Here is a 12,887-nt window from a genome sequence, read left to right as displayed (position 1 = left end):
ATTTATTTGACAGATAGACAGAGAGCACAAGTAGGCAGAGAGGCAGGCAGAGGGAGAGGGAGAAGCAGACTCTCCACTGAGCAGGGAGTCCGACGCAGGGCTCGATCCCAGGACCCTGGGATCATGACCTGAGCCGAAGGCAGCCACTTAACCGACTGAGCCACCCAGGCTCCCCGTGGCTTTTCTTTTTAGGCGTAGTCTTCCATATTGCCTTGAATCTATGTGCTATCCCATCCTCTCCATTGTCACTGTCTAAGTTCAGGCCTTCTTAACTTACTGTTTTACTGCTTTGCACGCCCCTTGGCTGGTCTCTTTCTGCAGTGTCTCCCCCTCCTCTGTCGAATCATTAGATAGATTTTTTTTTTTGTGATGCAAATCTAAAGATTTCATTCCCTGGTCTCCATTTTTTTTTAATGGCTTTCCCTCCCCAGAAGGATAAATCTCAATGTCTTTAATAGGATTTGTAGGGACTCTTTGAGGTTCATCTCTCACTGAACACCCTCCATCCATGCTTTGTTCCATCCAACCTAAGCATTTTGGGGACATGCCATGCTCTCTTAGGCCTTCTTACCTTTGCATAGTCTGTGCTCTTTTCTTGGAAGACCCTTCCAGCTTTATCTGCCTACTTATCACCCAGTGTCCTTCAAGATTGACTTCCCAGACTTCCTCTTTGGAACTCTTCCCTATGAGCTTTGTATCTTCAGAATAAGTTGGAAAGCTTTCCTTTGGACTCCTACTCCTTGCTCCACAGCCCCTGGACACAATATTATAACTCTACTCTTTGCATTGTGATTAGGGTTTCTCCCCCCGACAGAAACCGTCTTCTTATCCACAGTGCCTAGTAGTGTGTGTTTGTGTGGTAGGTAATACATACTCCAGAAACTTTTACTGAATGATTGAAAACTTGGGGAAATATTTTTAGTATGTTGAAGGGGAATGTGATATACCCTGTATCTTTACAGAATCAAGAGTCTGTGTTGATTTCAAAGGACAAGATACAAAAAATATTGGGATTTATTTATTTATTTAATTTTATTTATTTATTGACACACAGAGAGAGAGAGAGAGAGTGAGAGAGGGAACACAAGCAGGGGGAGTGGGAGAGGGAGAAGCAGGCTTCCCGCTGAGCAGGGAGCCCGATGCGAGGCTCGATCCCAGGACCCTGGGACCATGACCTGAGCTGAAGGCAGAGGCTTAACAACTGAGCCACCCGGGCACCCGAAAAAATATTGGGATTTAAACATATTTTGCAATACCACACTTTTTTTTTAATGTGTTCATCCCTAAATGAAATGACAATTGTTAAATATTGACAGGGCATTAAAACCACTACACTTGTTCAAATCCAGTAAGAATAAAAACCCATTTAACACAGAGGCAGACTTTATAAACCTTAAGACTAGTTATATAAATATAAAATATAGAGAAAATGTTCAGGGTGCATTAACAGTGATAAGAAATGATGAAATGATGGAATGGGATGGGAAGGTGGTGTGCAAACCTGAGGACACCACCACTGACCTGTGTGGCTCCTTACGCTTTCACTGACAGCAAGCTCCAATAGGGCGGGGCCACACGATGCTGGGCACATAGCAGGTGCATTGAACTGAAATGTTCCTAAGGATACTATGGGATATTCTTTTTTTTTTCTTTGAGTTATTCTTAAGAGAAATAAAATAAGTTTTGACAACCATGTATAAGCATTAGGGAAGGATCTTTTTAAAAATTATCCTCTCTAATTTTTATGTATTATAAAGGCTATGGTAATAATATGATGAAGAATAATCTAATGACAAAGAATAAACATTTGTGTAGCACTTATTTTGTGCTATACACTAAATACAAAGTTTTTAAAGCATTTTTATTTACATTAACTCATCTAATCTGTATACCAACTTTACTAGGTAGGTATTATTATCATTATTTCCATTTTACAGACTGGAAAACTGAGGCACAGAGACATTGAGTAACATGCCCAATGCCTTGCAGCTGGTAAGTGGTAGAGCTGGGATTTAAGTACATCGCAAGAGCTTTCTTGTTTCCTCTTCTCTCCCAGACTTTGTTCACACACTCATATATTTTCAAAACTGTAGTCGTAACATAGTTAAAATCAGATCTTCAGACTTTTGTTTAGCATATTCTAAACATTTTGTCAAAATATTACACAGACCTAAACATTACAATTTTAAATGACTATCACATTCTACTGAGCTGTGCATCATAAACAGCTTGGCTGTTTCTCACTTGTTGAAAATTTAGGTTGTTTCCAGTTTTTTCTACTACACATAATACTAACCTTATTATGTTCATGCGTGTAGCTTTTTTCTCCTTTAAATTTTTTTCTTTAAGCTAAAAACCTTGAAGTCATACTCATTGTAAAAGAATGTAAATGATGCTGTTACTCTTGATGTGTAATGAAGTCGGGAAGAATTGTGTAAATATGCACTGTTAACAGCAGCATGCGAGAATCTTTTTTTCTTCCCAACTTAATTTTTGCTAGTATTCTTTATTTATTTATTTGTCAGAGAGAAAGAGAGAGCACAAGCAGGGCTGCCTGGGTGGTTCAGTCGGTTAAGGGAGGCAGAGGGAGAAGCAGGCACCCTGCTGAGCAGGGAGCCCAACGTGGGGCTCGATCCCAGGACCCTGGGATCATGACCTGAGCCGAACGCAGACGCTTAACCAACTGAGCCACCCAGGCGTCCCTTTGCTAGGTATTCTTGCTTACTTTTAAATATATGTATAATAGAATTTCTTTCTTTTCACTTTCACACTTTCACTTATTTTAGGAAGTTTGAATTTTTTTTAAGATTTTATTTATTTCAGAGAGAGAGAGAGAGCACACGAGCAGTGGGGAGGGGCAGAGGGAGAGGGAGAAGAAGACTCCCTACTGAGCAGGGAGCCCGATGCGGGACTCCGTCCTAGGACCCCACGGTCATGATCTGAGCCAAAGGCAGACCCTTAACCGACTGGACCACCCAGGCACCCCTGGAAATTTGGATATTTTTTAACAAAACGTTTAAATTCTCTTTTATTGCCATATTCGCTATGAATATTTTTCTAATCTGTTTGCCTTTACAACTTTAATTTTGATAGTTACCTTCACAGGAATTTAAAACCTTTATATGGGTCAGATTGATTTGTCTCCAGTGATAACGTCTCCCCTTTCTTAACTTTTAGAATGTCACCATTCCAAAACAGATATTGTGGGTTATCTGCTTATGGTCAGAGTGCTCTTTGATTTTTTTTGGCAGACACAGCTTAAATTGCTAAGAAATGGTAGAAATCCAGACATGTGTGTAAGTGAGGCTCTGAAGGACATGTAGCTGGAGTGACACAGAAAACTGCTGATTGTTCCATGACTCATCATGTCTAAACTGCCTGGTACCTATTCACAATGTAAAGCCCATGTTACTGAATTTATTGACAGTTCAAAGACCTTGAATCCTTTCAGGCAACACAGATGTGGTCCAAGACAATAATTCTTCCCATTTTAGAGGAAAACAGCTTTACTTTGTGGAGCATTTGAGGTGAACTGGCACATGAACACTCAGTACTGTTACTTGTTTAAATATGAACATGGCATCCGGCTAGCTGGGATATTATTAAGGAAGATTGGTTGTGTCAATGCCCACATGACTCCTAAACTGGCATTTACCTTCTGTAGATGCTCTACTATCTCAGGTCACGTTTTCAGCTTTGGAGCTCAAACATTTAGAATTTTAAGCACACTTGGTATGGATCCAGCTCTCAAGGGCAGACTCTCATTAACCTAGGTGACAAGAGACTGATGTATAAATCAAAGTGGCGGTATTATTTTGCAGTGAGAACTCCAAGCATCCCTTTGATTGAAATATTTAGGTCAGTATGATGAGCATATCATCTCTCTTTTGGCAGCTCTCCTTGGGGAGTACAATTAAAATAGGAGATTTCCTGGTGAGTCAGAGCAAAGAGAAGGAGTTGTCTGACTTCCATAATTAATCACATGGGGTTTCAGCAGCCATATACGTTCAAGTCCACTGACTGTAGTGCTGGGCTCTGTGGGCCACTCCGCCCCTCACTTCAGCAGCGCTTGTGTGGGTACTACCCTCTTCTGGATCTTCGAGGTTACCCACTCAGTGTGTGAGTTTTCTGGTTCCGTGTTTCTCCCGATGGGGTTCAATATAGTGGACTAAGGTCCTGCTCACCCAACTGCTATCATACTCCAAGCCGGGCTCCCTGTGGTAATTCTTTTGGGTGTTTCGGGTGTTTCTGAATACATTTCAGCAGTCTCTTGGAGTAACCAGATGACTTTTTTTTTTTTAAGATTTATTTATTTTTTTATTTGAGAGAGAGGTAGCGAGAGAGAGCATGAGCAGGGGCAGGGGAGAGGCAGAAGCAGGCTCCCCGCTGAGCAGGGAGCCCGATGCAGGGCTCCATCCCAGGACCCTGAGATCATGACCTGAGCCGAAGGCAGACGCCCAACCGACTGGGAGCCACCCAGGCGCCCTCCCAGATAACTAACTTCTTACATTATGTGTAGACTTGCTGGTTTAGCTCTTTAGGGACAAACTTTTTCCATGTTCTTGGGGATGGTCCCTCAGTGTTACCCCCTTTGGCTCTCTGCATTGTGGCCCAGGGAAAATGACGGCTCTTTGTCATTCTCTCCAATTCCAAACACCTTCAATCCCTGGCATCTCCTTGTGGCCCCTCATTTTCCCATGCAATTGACCTTCACCTTTCTTGGCAAATGTCAAGCCATGCACATCTGGGGCTTAGTTCTCCTTCTTCAGAGTTTGCATGGGAGCCCTCCCAAGCTGATGCAAAGGCCCGGACTGATCTGTGGTGCTACTCAAGGCTCCAATTGCCCCACCGTGGCTGTGTTTCCGGACTGGCCTCACACTCTCCCCCTTCTCTGTCTGCTCTCGGGCCACCCTGGCTGCTGGGCCCTGGGCCCTGGGTCCTGGCCTCACGCTGGGCTTTCCAACCCTGAACAAGTTCTGCCAGCCGCTACATGATCGATGACACTTGAGGGCACACTGGCACTTCGGCCCTGTCCCAGCACAGTCTTTGTTAAAACCAACACAACAAAATGGGCCTCAATATAAAATGTAATACTTTGCGCAGAAAACTGAAGATTTTTTGAAGTGTGTTAAGACTCAATTTCAGACTGTTTCACAATGCCTGGCATGATGGTTTGCACTAATCGACCAATGCACAGGAAGCCAAAAGAGTAGAAGCGAATAGTATTTCACTGTGAAGATACCAAATGTCGGGAACTATGCACAGATCCTGTGCCAAAATGGTGACATTTTTGTTACCCAAACCCTGGTAAGTAATCCAGAGTTGATGAAACTTATCATATATTACAGCTATAAAGTTTGCGTTCTAGCCCACTTTGTGGGTTAACTATCATTTTGTGGGTGAGAACACAGGCAGGCCATCTAGAATTCACATATTCTTGTTCTCAGTTTGGGGCGCTTTCCACTGTAACTGATGACACGGAATCATTTCCTTCATGACTAGTACCCCAAAGACAAATGGTGTAGGGAGGCAGAAAACACTCAGTTTCAAACTCAGTCAGACTTGGAACCAAATCCTGCCTTTGCTGGTGACAAGCTGAGGGACCCTGAGCAAAATAACTAGCCAGTCTTAGTGTCGCTGATTTTCTAGCTGAGAAATGGAAATAGTAATCATAATGAGAGTTATTATTATATAATAAATGATAATGCATGTAAAGTACATAAAAAGATTAGTCAAATATTAGTTTTCACTACAATATATTTTATTCTATTACTATGTAGCCATTGTTTTACCAGCCGGATAGTGGAGACAGCAAAACTGGACAGTCAAGCTTCAAGTAAGAATCCTCTTTTATGGACTCCTGGGTGGCTCAGGCGGTTGAGTCTGCCTTAGGCTCAGGTCATAATCTCAGGATCCTGGGATCGAGTCCCGTATTAGGCTTCTTGCTCAGCAGGGAGCCTGCTTCTCCCTCTGCTGCTCCCCTTGGTTGTGCTCTCTCTCCCTCTGATAAATAAATAAATAAAATCTTTAAAGAAAAGAAAATAAAGAATCCTCTTTTCACTGAGCAGGTGCCATTCCATTGGCTAAGAGGTTCTCAGGTGAGCCTTTGGCTGAACATTGCTTTGGTAGTACTGAACCATATATTTAATAGTATTTACTTCGACTGTGTTCTATATCAACTCCTGAAAAGAAAACAACGAACTTGAAAAATCAGTTGGAAAAAAAAAGTTAAGTCTATTGAAATGTAGGTCGTGGTGAATCGGACTGCTGTGTTTTGAAAGTATCTCCTCTTCCTCGGAGAATGCAAACACATCCTGCGTTTGTATAGGACTCTATGTGCATAAAGGACTTGCACGTCTATGAGCTCATTACATCCTGAGGATACTTTTTTTTTTTTAAGATTTTATTTTATTTATTTGACAGAGAGAGACACAGCAAGAGAGAGAGAGCACAAGCAGGGGCAGAGGGAGAGGGAGAAACAGGCTCCCCGCTGAGCAGGGAGCCCGATGTGGGACTCGATCCCAGGACCCTGAGATCATGACCTGAGCAGAAGGCAGCCGCTTAACTGACTGAGCCACCCAGATGCCCCCATCCTGAGGATACTTTATGAAACAGTGTACAATTCATGTTTTCCCACACGAAGAAGTTGAGGCTCGTTTTCTGGGACTCTAGTTTCAGGACTTTTCTTCCCCATGGCGACCAGCCCCAGAGAAACGATGTCTGTACGTGACGAATGAAAGGCAGGCTTCCCACTGACGCGTGCTTCTCTTGCCAGCAGCCTTTCCGGGGGCTGTTATGTTTCGTTGATAACAGTTTCGATGCTAAGCACTGAAGGAGCACCTCCTCTATGTCTGGGGGGTGTACGCGTCTTCAATGCGTGTGTCCGCATTTGCTTGTTTGTTCACAGGGCCGGTGTCCACTTGCCCTCTGCTGTGTATCTCCAGGAAACATGCTCCCCGGGCTCCCCTGTCTTCTGACCTCTACGTCTTCCGAGCAAGGAGAGGCACTGGCAGGGGACGGCAGGGTCTGCAGGGGGGTGGTGGGGGGAGGAGAGAAGCCAAGGCTCTTCTCCTCCTTCCCACCTGCCTTGTGTGCTCTCTCTACACCCAGCAGCAGCTAATTGTCCTTGGTGGTGTTAGCTCTGCTGCCCCCCATGGTCCCAGCTCCGGCTAGTCACCCTGACTCCCAGCCACCTTCGAGCCGCCCAGGCCTGGATGGCTTCTTTATTCGGTCTGGCTCCCTAGCTCCTCCACCTTCTGTGGAACCAGATCCCTGCCTTGAATGAATTCTACCTGAAAGACCTAAAGTGGTTTTGTTTCATGACCGGTCCGTGCTGCTACAACATGTTACAGTGATCCTTTCAACACTCCTGGGAGGAGCTAATATTATTATCTCCACCTTACAGATGAGGAGGTCGAGGCTCAGAGGACACAGATGATGTGCCCAAGCTCATATAGTCCATAAATGAGACTCTGGGGTTCGAATCCTACCATCTCAAGGTGAAGGTGACACTGAGTGAGTCCCAGCAGGGACACTGGGGCCTGAGTTGTGCCCCAAGTAGCCTCCACAGCAGTCTGCCCAAGTACAGATTAGGCAACCGAGTTCAGAGGCTTTAGTTTGTTAAATGTGCAGAGTTGAGTAGCAGACCTGGGATTCGAACCCAGATCTGTGTGATCTAAGCCTGTTTTTTCTACCACTGCTGGTGCTTCCCCAGAGTTAGTGGGCATCACAACCACAGTGGTGGGGCTTTGTTAAGGTGTACATTCCTAGTACCTGCCCCACTGCCCCCCACCCCCGGCCCCTGAAATGCCAGGTTTGGAAGGGGGTTCAGGAATATGCATTTGCACAGCTGCCCTGAGCGATGCTGGAGCAGAAGGTGTGGGACCCACTCGGGGCCAGCCCTGCTTATGCCCTTCTATCAGTGACGCCCCGGGTGACCTCTGCATGCCTCCCCCTGCCAGCCTCAGTTTCCTCATCTGTGAAGGGAGGGGTGGGACTAGACAATCTGCAAGGTCATCCCAGGTCCACCGAGTCCCCTAAAGCTGTGTGTGACAGGAGTGCAAGGCACGTGGCATAGCGTTTCGGGGGTGGGGGGGGCACTGCTGCTGGGCCAAGGAGCCCTCCCGGGGTCAGACCAAGGCCCCGGAGTCTGGGGTTTCTCATGGACTTCCCAGGCCGGGAGACTCGACAGGAACTCTGTGGCTCGAGCGTAAAGAAAAGCCCTGTTTATTGGTTTGCAGTAAACTGGCAAACCGGTATTTTAAAAAGGAAGTGAATTGTGGGGTGGGGAGTTTCATTCAGGGAAATATTTGAAGAACTCAGTGTTTGCTCTGAGAGGTCATTAAATAAGTTTTGTTCCCACACCCTCTGGAAAAATGATGCTTCATTAAAATGGCAACATGAGGTGTAGTGAGAACGGTGAAATTGGGAACCCTGAAAAGACACATTCACTGGATTCCACTTAAAATGTAAAAGGAGTGTAAAGAAAACAAATGGACATTTTCTCGAGGCAGCTGAGCAACACAAAACACAGGCATCTTTGTCTCCTTCTTGAAAACTTCCACAGTGCGTTCTCCTTTCTTCCTCTTGACTAATCTGTACTTCTGAGAGGTGTTGAGTTTCGGCCAAACTCTCCGCTCTGCTCCATCAAAGGCTGCCCTCTTGTGAATAGCCCGCTCTCACCTACCGATCCTCTCACCCACTCCTGCCCAGCCGACGCAGGTCATCCCCCAGAATGAGCTCACAGACAGAATTTCCAGGAGCATCAATCACAGGCACGAATGGGGAGCCCATGTGTGCGAATGGCAGGAGGAGCTGAGCAGGGAGCACACTGTGGCCCTGCTGACCTTGTCACCACATATCTGTCCCTGCAATGCTCCCCAGTCCCAGTCCCTCGGCTTCCCCGGGTGCCTGCCCTCCTCTTTGCTTGACAGAACAGGTTATGCTGGTTGCCACACAAATTCCGAGGCATGCGAAGATTCTGCTTCTGTTGTAACACGATTGTTCCACCTTGGTTCCAATCCCGTCTTGGGTCCGGATTGGGGTTTTCTTTTTCCCCTCAGAGGTTGCATGCCTTCCCAAGGCTTGGTGTGTTTAACCACAAACGGTCCCAGGGAGGTTGGGGTTCTCCTCGTGTCCGTGCTGCTTTCTGCTGAAAGTGCCGATTTCTGGAGTTTCATTCTTCACTTCTAGCTCAAGAAGGAGTCTGTGGATATGTAAGAGCAGGTTCTGGAAACTTTGCGAGGGTGAGGGTTCAGAATTAGGAGCTAACAATGAATGAGGATAAAACACTTTGGAAATACCAACTAATGTAAACAGGAAACACTTGCTTGCTCTTTACTAATAATCTTTCCTAAGGCCTATCTGATCTCCTGTTCTCTCCTGACCAGGTTTGGGAGTCTTATTGGTATACCTGCCCCAGGATGCCTCTTCACCACCCCCAACCCCCAGCCCCCAGCCAGTGCCTGCTCCCTGATACTTTGGAAAGAGCCAGGGCCTGGGAAACAGTCTGTTCTGATGCCTGTATACTGTATATTGAGACAGGTGCCTGGCGTCTTCACCCACATATGTTACCTGGGTCCAGCCTTGACAGCACCCAGAGTCCCCCACCTGGCAAGGCACAGGACACAAGGGGCTAGAATCCTCCTCAGGGCAAGGCCTGCTACAGAGGCTTTGTGCCACTGCTCTGGGGGCACTTCCAGATCCTGCAGCACAGAGAGGTTTTCCTGGGGGAAGGATGGGGACTTTGTGACACGAGGAAACCCACTTCCAAAGACTCATGAAGTCTAAAGCAGAATCAGGTCTATGCTGTCCCCTGGTGGTCATGTATTGTACTACAGTCGGCTCCCGGAGTCCCTGTAAAATCGCAATTACAGTATGGAACTTTCTTTTTTTGAATGACAAATTCTTTTTAAAATCTGTGGCAAAATAGACATCACAGAAAATTTACCAGCTTAGCCGTTTTAAAATATGTAGTTCTGGGACAATAAGTACATCCATGTCGGCAACTTGATGATAAATTATTGTGAAGACCAAGGTCATGGTATATCCTGTGGTTTTTTTTTTTTTTAATTGAGGTATAATTGGTATATAACATTCTATTAGTTTCAGGGGTATATGATTACTCTTGTGTCTTATATTATACAGTATGGAAGCCTAGAGCTGTGAAGAATCGGTGAAGATACATCTAGAACGATGAAAGCATCGATCTGAATCTTCTCGTGGGATTCAAGGCCAAGTTCTCCGGAAGCCACTCTGGTTTTATTTGGTAATGAGCACGAACTGGTAGACATTGCCAGACTAAACACAACAAATTTGGTGGATTTAAATAGGCTCTCACAGGTAAGAATTACAATTACATTATTTCTTTGATTTTGACTTTTACCAAGTTTGTTTTAGAGTCCCATTTTTTTTTACCTTCTTGACACAGTTCGGCGGGGAGAGAACAATATATTTTTGATCCCTGCTTCATGAACATGAAAACAGAAACAGGAGTCTATATCCTGTGCAGAGTCCTCAGCAGACTGAGGATTACAGGTCTCTGGGCCCTAAAGCAGAAGTCATGTGGGTCAGGGATTCTGGGGGAGACCCAGAGAGCTTTCATTTTAGATCAGCGGTTTCACACCCTCTTCTTCTCCATCCCTGCCACAGCGCACTAGGAACACTTCTAGTCAGCTGTGTATGCTATGTGAGGCATTTCAAATATGTTTCCAGGAGTCGTCAGTGCTATTCTCTATGAGGCCTGAAGGCAAAATTCAATGTTTGTAGTAAATAAAGTACTAAAATTATATCCACTATTAAGAGGATGGATTATTTCCAAGTTGCTTAGCCATATTGGCTGAGTGTTGAGTTCAGCAGTGGTGCAACATATTATGCACAAGAGTTTTATACTCCTGGGCACTGAGAATTACACTGAACCTTGGTGGTACAGAGTCTGATGAGCAGGATATCAAGGTACGGTCAGCAGGGCTCAAGGAGTCTCTATATAAGAGCAGGTTCTGGAAACTTTGCTAGGATGGAGGCTCCACCTGACTAGTTCCCAAAAGTTGATGCAGGTGAGACAGGCAGCATCGGAAGCTAAACTCATAGTGTTTCACAGACAGTGGAATATTTGTTTCTAGAATTGAAGGCGCCTCTATATGGATTTTCTCTTCCTCTCCTTTTAAGTCTCTATTATGGGCTGAATTATGTCCCTCCAAAAGTTATATGTTGAAGTCCTAACCCCCGGTACCCAAAAGTATGACTGAATTTGGAGACAGGTACCTTAAAGAGCTATTTAAGTTAAAATGAGGTCACTAGGGTGGGCCTTAATCCAATATAACTGGTGTCCTTATAAGAAGAGGAAATTAGGACACAGACACGCACAGAGGGAAGACCATGTGAGGAGCCACAGGGAGGAGAGAGCCATCTGCAAGCCAAGGAAAAGACTTTAGAAGAAACCAACCTTTCTGGCTGACACCTAGAATAATTCCTTGGCTTGCCTGTTTTTTTTTTTTCCCCTCGCCTTTCACGACCTTTATGCTTTTACAGGTCTTCACTTTGTAGACTGTCCCTCAGTTTGAGAACAGATTTTTTTTTAAGGTGCACTTTCTGGAAAGAACAGCAACTTTACCCAAAGGAAAGAAAAAAATGGCAGGAATATATGAACTATCTTAATAGACACTGATGGGGCTATTTTGAGGTGCGACGGGTCTTCTGATAACACTTACATCAAACTGTATAATGGATGTCATGTTTGACCCTGCTATGAAAGTTGTTCACTGTTAGTCTTGTAAGTCGGTTGCTTCGTATATATGATTATGTTTGATTTACACAGTCTCTACTATTCCGTCCAGTTCTAGATTCTTCGAACATGATGAAATTCTGACACGTTAGGATGCTCCCCACATGCTTCAAGTGTTCCCACAGTGAGGAACATCCTGGTTAGCACCACTCATCTCCAACTGTTCAGTTCTCTCCTTCCCCCGACCTCTGCAATGTTTACTCCACGTTTCTTCACATACTCAGTTGCCTTATTTTGACTGTGCTTCTGCCATGTGACTGTTCTTGGGATGTAGGACATGCCTCATGTGCTAAGACTGCATCTAACGCATGTCCTCCATCAAGGACACTAGGGCTCCTGGAGGGGGGCTTGGCTGTGCTGGCTTTCCCCACTCACCGTCGCTGCCCAGGTTGGTTGTTGTGTTTCCTTCTCAAGAAATAATTGTGTGTACACACACCTGGCAGGAACTGAATGTTGCTGAATGGCCATGTCGACGAGGGGTTGGCCTCAATGCCATCATTCCCTGGGTGGCGGGTCTCAGGCACGTGTACTTTCTTTCTTTCTAAAGATTTATTTATTTTAAGGGTGGGGCAGTGGAAGAAAAGAATCTCAAGCAGGCCCCCCGCTGAGTGTGGAGCCCGACAACCCTGAGATCGCGACCTGAGCCGAAACCAAGAGGGGGATGCTCAACAGACTGTACCACCCAGGCGCCCCACTCAGGTACACTTTCTAGATATTATTTCCAAGGGCTCTCTTCGCTCCATGTTTGCTTTTGGGGGCAAGAGAGAGAGGCGAGACGAAAGGTCCATTGTGATGGTAGAATCTGGACATGACTCGGAGAGAATAACGATGCTTAGGAGAAGAGCCATTTTGCTAACAATTACAGAGTGAAGGTGCAGAGTTTTTATTTGCCTTTGGAATGGCAGAGAACTGGCTATCTACTAGGAAGCGAGTCCAGATGAAAGGGGGAGTTGGAGTTCCAGACAGCCATCTGTGTGTGATAGTTACAGAATGAAGGGAAATAGAACAGTTTACACTTTCCAGAAATCTTGCAAGTACCCAACCTGCCGGGCATCCACCCATTTGCTGTGTGTCTAGCAGGTCCCGGCTTCCATTCTGCGAATGC

The sequence above is a fragment of the Neomonachus schauinslandi genome, chromosome 4, assembly GCF_002201575.2.
Source record: "Neomonachus schauinslandi chromosome 4, ASM220157v2, whole genome shotgun sequence".
NCBI classification, from domain to species: Eukaryota; Metazoa; Chordata; class Mammalia; order Carnivora; family Phocidae; genus Neomonachus; species Neomonachus schauinslandi.
The sequence above is the reverse complement of the archived record's forward strand: the minus strand, read 5'-3'. Positions refer to the sequence as shown.